This window comes from Sceloporus undulatus, chromosome 1, assembly GCF_019175285.1.
Source record: "Sceloporus undulatus isolate JIND9_A2432 ecotype Alabama chromosome 1, SceUnd_v1.1, whole genome shotgun sequence".
Lineage (NCBI taxonomy): Eukaryota > Metazoa > Chordata > Lepidosauria > Squamata > Phrynosomatidae > Sceloporus > Sceloporus undulatus.
Genome location: NC_056522.1, coordinates 268,329,371 through 268,341,388, shown reverse-complemented (window position 1 = coordinate 268,341,388; position 12,018 = coordinate 268,329,371). Strand labels below are relative to the sequence as shown.

At 41.6% G+C, this 12,018-nt stretch overlaps 1 long non-coding RNA gene across 1 annotated transcript in view; it reads left to right on the top strand.

Moving 5' to 3' along the window:
- The window catches only part of LOC121931724, a 112,626-nt gene extending 100,815 nt beyond the window's left edge, over positions 1-11,811 (top strand). Inside the window, exons 2-3 of the long non-coding RNA XR_006104195.1 lie at positions 4,830-4,905; positions 11,362-11,811. This is a non-coding gene — a long non-coding RNA (uncharacterized LOC121931724). The remainder of the gene's footprint in view (positions 1-4,829; positions 4,906-11,361) is intronic.
- Positions 11,812-12,018: the final 207 nt, after the last annotated feature.

Sequence of the window (12,018 nt, the reverse complement as noted above, 5' to 3'; positions counted from 1 at the left end):
GATGATGATGATGATGATGATGATTATCATGCACCAGCCATGCCTATGCCTTGAGACATAAGATCTGGCCATGGTGACACATACCTTGGTTACATCCCATTTGGATTACTGTAATGTGCTCTACTTTGAAAACTGTGCAGAAACTTCAGCTGGTCCAAAGAGTTGCAGCCAGATTGTTAACTGCAGCTGACTATGATGAGTACACAACTTTCTTGTTGGCATTTCATTACTATCTTCCAAGTTGTTTTAAAATCTACATACAGGCAAGAAAGTGGTTTAGTGCAACTTAAAATATTGGTGAAAGAAAAACAGGTGATAAAAATGCTGTCCATAAAAAGTGTAGTGAGCATGCGCTGCTTTGTGAGCAATATTATCACCTGTCCAGTCATTCACTAGCCATGTCAAAAACCACACCCTTTAAAAAGACAGGATACTCGTGCTGAGGTCATTGGTATGCAAGGATCATTGTGGAATGTACGCACAGATAAGCTGCCTGATAGCATGGAAAGTCAATTGCAGTGCCATTTACAACTTGGAAGAGCCATGATTTTAATAGCAATAGGAGCCATCTGTCTGGAAGCACCCAGGAGTCCTTACATTTAAAGGTTCAGATCCTCCCTGTGTTTACATTAAGCCTGAGCTGTATGGAGCGTATTCCCTCTCACACAGGGGTACAATGTATTTTTATTTAATTTCCAGTTGTCCCTTTAACAGTTTTGTAAAAGCTTACTACCATGTGCCCATTGTCTTATTAGGTGCTTTGAATTAAATTCTTATTGCATGTTGAGTAACAATTGCTTATTAAAAACATGCCTCGCTGAGGTTTGTCTCTCTGTTACAAAGAGGAAATGTGAGTATAATCCCACCACTTGGTAACATCCCTCAGAATAGTCCAAGGAAACTTCATTTAAAGGGCCACATGCTCTTGAAGCAATTGCTTAAACAACTGACATATTTACTGAGCTCACAAAGCCACAGGCGGGACAGCTGTTGGAAGTCAAAACGGTCCAACAAGGCTAATGGAATCCTTACATGGCCTTCAAAGATGTATGTTGCTGCTAATTGTCAGGGATGCTATGCAGCTCTTTATTGAGGAATCCTAGCACCTACTGCTGTTTAATGCAGTCATCCTTAGAGCACCCCTGTAGTTATTATTAGCTCAGCTTTTTGTCTATCAGTAATGTAAGTACAGAGAGGTTAAGTGAATGGCTAATGTCATACAGATGCTATAACTTGGCCTGGACTCGAACCCATTTTTCACAACTTCATAGGCTATCACACTAACCCTGTGCATATGTTATCTCTCCAGTCAGCCCTTTTACGTACCATGCAGTCATACCTCTTGCACTCAGACTGTTGCAGACTGCTTGTCTTCCTTTGGCATTTCCTTCTTTCCTGGCTTACCAAAATATCCAGGTTTTTTTCTTTCAAAAATAAAAGCCCACCTATGCTTTATTTATGACAATAATAGGACAGTGTTATTAAGCATAGCCAATGTGTGCTTTTTTGAACATCAAAACAGAGTTCTTTATTACTATGGCTTCTGTGTGAGGCACACTAAATTATTTTAAATACTCTGCAGCTTTCCTCTATATCAGTCTTATGTCTTAAATAACATGCAGTTGTTCCTCTGTATCTATGGATTCAAACATCCATTGCTTGAAAATCTATTTTTAAAAAAAATTCAAAAAGCAAGCCTTGATCCTATTTTACTATGTATATACTGGGATTTGGGGACCCATGGATTTTGCTATCCACAAGGGGTCCTAGAACCAAATCCTAGTGGATACCACTGTACTGGCTAACATCCTATTAGTGGCATATGCAGGAACGTTTATATTGAACTTTTCAGTAATTGTGGATACAACAACCCAAACCCCTACAGGACTCACCTTCCTCCTGCAACCCTAACCATTTGGCAATTTAGTGGGTGATGGAGAGCAGCAGACAACCTGCTCTCCATCATGTAGACAAACATCTGGCTATGGGCCTATAACCAGAGGCAGAACAACAAAGGCATACTCCCAGACCTTCTGGGATCCTCCAGAGGTCTCAAAGGATGTTGTTGTTGTGTGTCTGATTATAGGCATAAAGCCAGATGTTCCTCTGGTACCTCTCACTCTCTTGCTGTTGTTGTAGTGTGCCTTCAAGTTGTTTCCAACTTATGGTGATCCTAAAGCAACTATATCATGGGATTTTCTTGGAAGGATTTGGTCAGAGGAGGTTTGCCATTGCCTTCCCCTGAGGTTGAGAACATGTAACCTGCCTAAGGTCACCAGTAGATTTTATGGTGTGGGGGGGGATCGGAGTTGTAGTCTAACACTTAAACCACTACTCACTTTCCACCAGCACTAAATGTCTGGGGAGAGGACATCACAAGTGGAATGTGAGTCCTGCAGTAAGGGAGAAGGGAGACATATTGTAATTTCACCTGAGTGGAACTTTACATGTCTTTCACATGTCCTGGTGAAAGATCTCAGCCGCTACAAAGGGATTCATTGCCCATTACATTGTCAATGACTGATACTCCTAACAAAGAAAGGAAATATAGCAGATCTTTGCCTGAGTTAGCACCAAAACTACTGATGCCATTTTAGCAGCAGTGGTAGTAGTTGTTGGAATCCCTCTCCTATGTAGCATGGTTACTCACTTTGGACAAATGAGTGTGTCTCTGCTCTGCTTTCATTAGCTTTCTGTTAGGCAAAGATACTCTTAAAAGGCATGCATGTCAAAGGATGCTTCACATATGAGGATTTATTACTTCATCCAAGGAGCCATGCCTTCTGACCACTTATCCCTAATCCTCTCCCACCTCTTGCACTGGGCCCCTTCTCAGGAGCTTCCGATCAATCTCTTCCCTGCTAAACCTCAAGGTTTTTGATGTTTATTTCAGCCACTATTTTGTGCTATTTCCATCACTTTATTCCATTCTGTTCCCTCTGTAGTCATACCTCATGGTGATTTCCATTGTACTTTGTTTTGTCTTTGTGCATTCATCAAACTGTATCAAGTACTGCTCTCTCATTTGAGGGCTTTCTCGCATGTAAAACTGTTCTGACAGTTGCAGTGAAAGAGATGGCATTCTTGCCATATCCTTCTTTACATCTCCCACTCCTGCTCCATTTTCAGAACTTATAGGGTCATCTCTACTCCTCCTTGCCATGCTACAGAACCTTCCCTTCAGCTTTCTTATCTGAAAGTGATAAATAATTTTCCATCTTTCTGTCTGATAATACTCCCCTTTTGCTCCTCAATAACTTCATCTCATGAGCTGATAACCTCACTGACCCCATGGCCTTCTTCACTCTCTCTCAAACTTCCTCATTTGACCTGCAAAGTTATATGGATATCCCAGTCCACTGCCATGCCCAATCTTCTATGAGAACTCTGTATTGTGTATGTGGATTGTCCCCTCCCCAATCACACTGCTGCTTTCAACACTGAACATTCTCCACCTTCCTCTATTATTCCTCTTGCTTCTACTTTGATCAACTGTCTAGCAACACAGTGGATTCCTTAGAAACTCTATGTCACTACTTTCCTCCTCCATCACTTTTTATCACTCCCTACATTCTGCAATTGCTGCCTTCATCTGCTCCATATCCTCAAGTACTGACTTGCCTACCCATCAGCACCATAAACTCACTAATCCTCACTCATCCCATTTATTTTCTCTGCTGCTCTTTGATTGCTAAGTACCTTTGAAGGAAATCAAAAGAACCTAGCTGGTTCTGCTTACTTGAAATCCTTTATCTCCCCTTACTCCTCTACAGTCTAGCCAGGTTAGATTATCCTATCACAAAACTGACCCCAACAAGCTCCAGACAGGTGCTTCTCTAACTCAGCATACTGTGCTAAAGCCTGCACTTCATTCTTCTTCCTCCTTGCGCAGGGCCTCCCCTACCTCAATGGTCAAATTAACATTATCCACCACATCTCTTTGTACTCTTCTTCCTTAAGATCTTTTTTGCCCATTCATACCCTTGGCTCTAACAATGTCAACTTTTTCCTAATTCACTAATTATCTACATGACCCCTTGATTCTATTCACACCCAGTTCCTGTTTAAAGCTGCTCCAAGTGGTGCCATGTAGACTCATGGTACAATAATCTCCCAAACAATTACTATTACTACTACTATTGTGAGACAGCATGGTGTAGGAGTTTGAGTGTTGGACTAGGATTTGGAAGTCTGACTCAGCCGTGGTGGCCTTGGGGCAAGAAAATCTGATGATAGGATCACCATATGTTTGAGTCAACTTGAAAAAACATAACAATGATGACTACTACTACTGATAACACTATTATTACTACTACTACCAGCACTGCTACATCTACTCTACATAGGATACTTCTGCTCCAAAAAAGGGGAACCAAAATCCACCTGAAAACCTTTAACAATGCTATCATTGTCATTATGATACTGACTCTGACCCACGTATGTGAAATTTCATAAGGGACATAATCAATGGTGATCTTAAGGGGCAGGAAGGGTGATTCCTTTGCACAGAAGTAGAATCATTTGTAGAAGAGACATTTTGTCTGGAGTGGATAACTCATAGAAAAAAAATCTACTCCTAAATTCCTTTCCAAGACTTCTCTATTACAAATGTTAAACCCCAAACATTAAACAAAGTACAAAGAAGTCCACCCCAGCTGTATGTATTCCTGCTGTAATGTCTGTGGCTAACATCAGAAAAGGACTCGCAGCTGGGGGTCCTTGTGCTGACTCACTCCTAGTGAACAAAAGAGATTCCTGACCATTGTTATTTCAATTATTCTCATTAATTCATTCATCCTTTAATTGTATTCTTCTCTTCCCAACCACAGGGAAAGGACAGTGTGGTTCACATCTGGAAATAAGTTTCTCAGCACTGGAACAAAGAAAACCCTCCTAAAGCAAGGGGTAAGAAAGATGCTGATGATTCCTTTATAAGGCAGAATACCCCTTAACATGATTACGGATACAGACTAAACTATTTCAATGTGGAAAAAAAGATGGTACAGAAGAAATACTCCCAAATAAATCAGCCATTTGTTAATGCTGCATTATGAACTTACATAATATACAGTAGAACTTTTTATCGGTGAGATGACTTGGGAAGCTTGCTTCAAAATGGTAGGTGTTTGACTCCCTATTTTCAGTGTGAATCTAACTCTTCCAAATTGCACACACTTGTGTGCAGTGTGCACACACCTTTGAATAACTAAGCAAGAAAAATAGGAAATGATAGGTCAATGTGTCTGCATGAGGGGAGTGGGGAGAGATTGGCAGGCCAATCCATTTGCACCTTGGAAGGTTGATACAAATCTGCTTCTCCTATATGTTTACCTACTCAAAACAATTCAATTTCATCTTTGTGTTTTCAGTATCCTAGGGCAGCCTCAATCACAGTTTAAATAATCTAGTTTCAGAGTATGCCCCCATTAAAGCCACAACCCACTCCAAACTACTCCAACAAAGAAACAAACAAACATCCAGGACTCTGGCCTGCACATGCTGACTGACTTTGCAGTGCCAGGAATTGCTGGCAACAGAGAGCAGCATACAGGCATAAGAACACAGCCAGCAGGAGCTGTCACTTATTAGGCTGAAAAGGATGAAACCAGCCTGCTATTTGGTTCCTTGTAGCCTGGGGCCCAAAGAAGGAGAGGGAACTGGTCTAAGATTGTATGTGCCCTCCCATGACCTCCTGAGTAAACCAAGAAACTTCATGCAGCATCAATAGGGCTGGATAGATAAATACTAGAGATGCCAGTTCAGGATCATCTTTGGCAATTAGGATTCCAGATTAAAACCAGAGACCTATGAACAAGGCAAGGTCATTAAATGTTATGCATTAAGTACTGACTGCAGTGCTCACAGTTTATCATTTGGGGGGGGTATTTTTCTGTTTGGAAATTAAGAGAGAACTCTTAGCTAAAGGGGTTGTCCCCAAATCAAAATGAAATGAGGGGAAATTATTCCTTTTTGCCTACTTAGGGAGATAGGATAAGGAATATTTAATCTAGCCTACCTGCTTCTAGAACAGGGGTGAGCCCTGGTGCTGCAACTAAGTAAATGCATAAACACTGCAGTCTCTGCAAATTACAGCAATGGATCAATTAATTCTTGCAAATTGTAGCAAGGTGCTGCTCTGCTAGCTGAGCTGGAGATTTACAGAGTCCTTTCCTCTTGCCTAAAGCAGGAGAATCTGCACACTAATCTCCTGCCTGGAGATGACTCCTAAAAAGTGGAGACTCAAGGCCATACCCTGAGAGCTGGCAATCTTAAAGACAGATATTCCTTTTGGTATCTGAATGATGCAATAAGACTTCATATAGAGCAAGAGTGAGTAATGTGTGGCCTTCTCACAATTATTGAGCTACATCTCCCACCATCTTTGATCATTTGTAATTTTGGCTTGGCTTGATGGGAGTTGGAGTCCAGCAACATCTGAAGGGACACAGGTTGATTTTCCCTACTTTAAGGAATTGGGCCTAGGAATAAAAATGTGTCATTTTGGCTCTACTTTAAGGAAGAAATGGCCTTTCGCTTGCTCTCTTCATGTCTTAAGGAACATGTCTCCTAAAATCAATTCATCTTCTTGCCCCCAAATGTCAGATTGATGCACAAGCTAAATAAGGTAATTTTAGGGACTAAGATTATGAGGGGGCTCGAAAAAGTATTAAAACAGAAAATAACTATCCTGTAGGGCCTGTTTAGAGCATCCTAAGCATGAGATTCCAGAGCCAAACCCTGAGTTCTAGAGACCCCTGGTGAGCAGCCCTGGTGGCGCAGTGGTTAAATGCCTGTAGTGCAGCCACTCACTCACAAACCATAAGTTTGCGATGAATACCTGGGAAAGGGCTCAAGCTGGACACAGGCTTGCATACTTCCGAGGTCGCTAAAATGAGTACCCAGATTGTTGGGAGCAATTAGTTTACACTTTGTAAACCGCTTAGGGAGTGCTTAAGTGCACTGATAAGCGGTATAGAAATGTACTTGCTATTACTGCTATTGCTATGTTACAGAGAGTGGCTCCTGATAATATAGATCGTGAGTCCTGCTATCATTCAGCTTACAATGATGAGAGTTAACCATAGTTACTCGGAGTATGTCATTAAAATAAAAAAGCACATAGTTGAACAAGTTAAAAAAAATATCTGGCTGAAAATTTTCAAGCTATATACAGAGGAAAGGGCCTCAAGCTCTCCCCAGTGATGTTTTTAACACCTTAAATGAAAAATTTCCTAATCTTGGTTTAGCACTTTTTTGCAAGCACTCATTTTAACACCTGGGAGCTGTAATCCAACCAATTAAAATTTACTCGGCAAAAAGAAAGACTTCCAAATCCACCTTTAGTGGGTTACTCAAATTAATCGGTGTCCCTTACTGGGCAAAACCCCTTCCCTTCCTACTTTATAGTCAGGTTGCAGAAACCTTTAGCGCCATCCTGCTCAGTGCTGCTTCCAGACTCAGTTTGAATAACTTTGAAAAAGTAAACTTTTTTTAAAAAAGGCAGCTAGGCTCTAGAGCAGGGGTAGGCAACCTTTTTGAGCCGGGGGCCGGGTTGCTGTCCCTCAGACAACTGGGGGGCCGAAGCCAATAAATAAATAATTTTTTGAAAATTTAAATAAATAAATAAACCAGGACAAATGTAGGACAACATTTTCAAATTGTGGACACTTTTTTTAAAAAAGTGGAGGACACGCAAAAAAAATTGCTGATTTTTAAAAAAATGTTAATATAAATGCATGTTTCTGAGGCGTCTATAGACAATTGCCCCCCTTGTCCCTGCGTGCAAGAGGCCAAAGGCCCTGGCGGCAATTGGCGGCAGGACCGGGCTGGGGCCGGTCCCAAGGCCTCACCGGGCCGCATCCGGCCCATGGGCCACAGGTTGCCTACCCCTGCTCTAGAGTCTAGAGTCTCCCCTCCCACACAAAAAAAATGTTTTGAGCTCACAAGAGCAGTAGCAACAGCAGCTTCATTTATAAACTGCTTCATGCCACCTAAGCAGTCTCTAAGCGGTTTACAACTGTAAACTAATTGGCCAGAACAAGCTGGATACTCATTGTAGCAGCCTCAGAAGGATGCAAGCCTCAGTAGAGCGTGACCCCCTGGCTGGTATTGAACTCACAATTTTATGATTTGTGAGTGAGTGGCTGCAGTACAGGCATTTAACCACTGGGTTGTCATAATTGCATTTGGGGGAAAAGGCCCTTTCTTAGATTAAAACTAAATCATGTCAGAAGGGTCCGGAAAACATGACAAAATTACTCCCCAGGGTCTTTATGGACATAAGAGGCCTGTTTCATGTATACGGGAACATAGATGAAGATTTGGCATCTGTGGCCTGGCAGAGGGATTCACAAGACTTCTCATAGCTCCCAGCTCCTGATTTAGGACCTTGGCATGCCTGGATCCCACTCTGCTTGCCCCCACTGGAATGTCTCGTCACATCTTGCAAGTTCTGGGAAGAACTGCATTCCAAGAGATTAGATTCCTGTTCAGGTAGGATGAAGAGCTAAATGGATGATGGGGACGTGAATGTGCAAGTAACCCCCATTCCCGAAACATTCCCATGCAAAAAGGCTTTCATACATGGAGTGCAAAAGGCAGCTGGGTGTATTGTAACTGTGGCGTATTATAGACGTGCCTATACTACATCCCCAGGATGTATTAGGGTTAGGAAGGGGTGTCACTTCCTGACGCCCCTAACCCTAATACGGACTGGGTCCATACAAAATGGCGGCGCCCTATACACAAGGGCACCGCCATTGCTACGTCACCACTGCGCCGTCTCCAAATGAGGCGGCACGGAAGTGACGTACTCATGCCGCACGAGAGCGCCTCTACACAGCTGCACCAGCGAAGCAAATGAGAAAGGGGCCGAGCAGCCCCTTTCTCCGCGTCCCCATCGCCGTCAGGTGTTCTTGGGGCATGAAGCCCCAAGGACACCCCTTTCCAGGCCACAGGGAAGCTGACTTTTGCCGCTTCCCCATGGCCTGGAAAGCAGCGGATTGGGGCCCCAGAGGCTGCCGCTGTGGCAGCTGAGGCCCCAATCCGGCGGGGAAAGGGCCAGTTACAGGCCGCCCCAAATGGGCGGTCTGTAACGCGCCTGTGTTTAGCTGAATGAGGTTAAGAGACTCATGTGAGTGGGAGCCCTGGCCTATCAGGTTTCCTAGTCATGGAAGCTCTGTTATTGCATTTGCATTGTCACGTGGCCATTTCTGAGAGGAATGAGTCCTGCTGGGGTGGGTTTTTCCCCTCTCTCAATGGTCTTCAAGTCAAAAGTGAAAATGTCATTGTTTGGTAAGCAAACGCGCAAACAGGGCTCATCCAAAAGTCTTCCCAAAGATAATCATGTTAGGACATTTTAGAAACATAGAGGAACTAGATTATATCTCATGACCTCAAAGAATTGCAGAAATGCACTCTTTTGAGGTTTACTCTGACTCTTATAAATGCAGAGTTTTGTAACTATGGCTATTTCACATTATGTGTTGCATGCTCCTGTAATGGGAGTGGGCAACTTGTGATCCTCCAAATATTGCAGGATTACAGCTTTCATAATCTCCCACCATTAGCTGTGTTAGATAGGGCTGATGAGATTGCATAGCATCTGGAGGCCTACAAGTAGGCCATCCCTGATCTAAACTATACTCTAAGTTATGTTGGCCTTGTTTACATAAATCTTAAGGAAAAAAGGATTCCCTACTCCATCTTCTGCATAAAACCAGTCAAAAATGGGCTCATGGTGAGGAGAACTATGTAGTACAAATATGAATTTAGGATGTTCTCCCATTGTTGTTTACTGGCAATTATAGGAATTCTCCTCCTCCCAGGTAAATTTAGCATCCAAAATCTGTTAAAATCAACTGTCTTGATGGGAAGTACCTGGGATAATTTCCATGTATCTTCCAACCTCTCTTTCTACTATGAGTTTCCCAGTGGAGATATTTTTGTCTAAACAGCTCCTTATCACACTTCAACAATATTTCCTGTTTTACAGCTCAATAAGCACAAACCAAAATAAGCACTGGAGTTCAGTAGAGATGACTGATTTTACTGGAATATTACAAGATGGTGTATCATGGCACTCCCATGAGATAAATGTGATCTTTGCTTAAATTCTTCCCCCACCCTCAATGTGAATCAGAAGATAAAAGTAAGCCTGAAGAACAATTATGACTCATATAAGGTCCTGATATAGTTTCTTGGTTATATAGAAAACCATTTATTTATTTGGTCGCAATCCCTTTTGAAACTAACAATTCACTGGCATTCATATGTGATGACAATACTAAAAGTTATGAATCCCTTTCTAGAACATGGCCACATAGCCCGAAAAACCCACAAAAAAAAACAAAAACCAACACACACCTTTCAATGAGTTTCTGGAAATTGCAGGACCATCATAGCAAATAAGAGATACTATCCAAGGGACTATTAAAGGGCCCTTCACCCCTAAATGCCCAGTCAAGATAAGTAGGTAAAAAAAGTTAAAGCATTCAATTGAAGCTGTCAGAGTTCTTCACTGAATAGGACTTTCTTATCATATCTGGGTAGGAAGTGAGCTCACAGAGAAATAGGTTGTGTGTAGCACATTTCCCATTTGCATATTTCATGTGAAAGGGGTTCTACTACTGCTCTTAGGCAATGGAAAGGGAGATGCTCTTCTCTTTCCATTGTCCATGTGGAAATTTTAATTTTCCACAATGCTTGTCAATAGGATGATATGTTGCTGTGGTGGCTGGTCAGTGGGGTAGGGAATCCATTCAAGACATTAGTCCAAACTTTGAGGAAGGCATTCAAGGTTCTGGGAATAGATATCAGCATCTTGACTAACTCCTTTAAAGTGGAATTAAAAGCTGGAATGGAATTGTTAACTGACACAATAGCTACCAGCTGGCACTGCTATCCTGTGCTGCAGTATTATTCCTAGGTGCTGATGAGGAATTAATCATGGTGGTCAAGGTGGGAAGAACACCCCATCATTTCACACACATCACCACCCCAAATTTTACTGGAAAACTGAAGAAATTTCACCTTTTTGCTGCAGGTCTAGCATTACGAAAAGTTTGTGAACACAGGGAAGAGCATTTCTGGGTAATACAGTGCTGCATTAAAGCACAGCATGGAATTTCTATGTTAATTTTGCTGCCATCTAATTCTGGAAAAGCACTGGCTCAGCAGCTCCAGTGTGGAAGTAGTCATAGGAAGAAATAAGAACAAAGTTGTTAGTAAAAAATGTAAACATCTAGTTGGAACAGGGAGTTACTTGGTATTGATTACTCACTGAGGAAATCGGTCCAAGCAAGTAGATTCTTCTTTCTCTCATTTCTGAAATAACAATATATTACTTTTCTGTGTCTTCAGGGTATTGCAAGGAATGAAAAAAGTGAGGAACTCTTCAGTAGCTGACATAAATAATGTACATTAGACAACTTCAATGAACTTCCAAATCAGAAGCCAACACTGGTCTGGTTCACACAACTATTATTGTTCCACAACTAAAATTATGGCAATGGGACTTGTCTAGACAATAAATTTTCAGATAATTGTACAAACAGACCAAGGAATCATAGATTTCAAAGCGACCACAAGGGTCATCCAGTCCAACCCCCTGTCATGCAGGAAGTCACAATCAAAGTCTCTAGTCTCTGTTTAAAGATCTCCAAAGAAGGAGACTCCACCACATGCCGAGGGAGTGTGTTCTACTGTCAAACAGTTCTTACTGTCAGGATTCAGTGTTGGTTAATAATAAAAATGTATTATTTAATACACATTATAATGTTGGCTGACTTGGAAAGCCTTTTTGATCCAAAGAATGGGCTAAATGTTTTCATAAATAATAATAAAGTACTGTTAGAAGCAGTAACAAACAAGTATTCTAATCTACAATATAAGGGGAGAATAAACTTTAAAGACTGAAGTAAAGTTTTATTTCCCATATAAATTAATTATACCTTATAATTATGGGATGTATTTGCCACAACAAGAGTTATTTAATCAGATAATAGAAAGTACAAATAT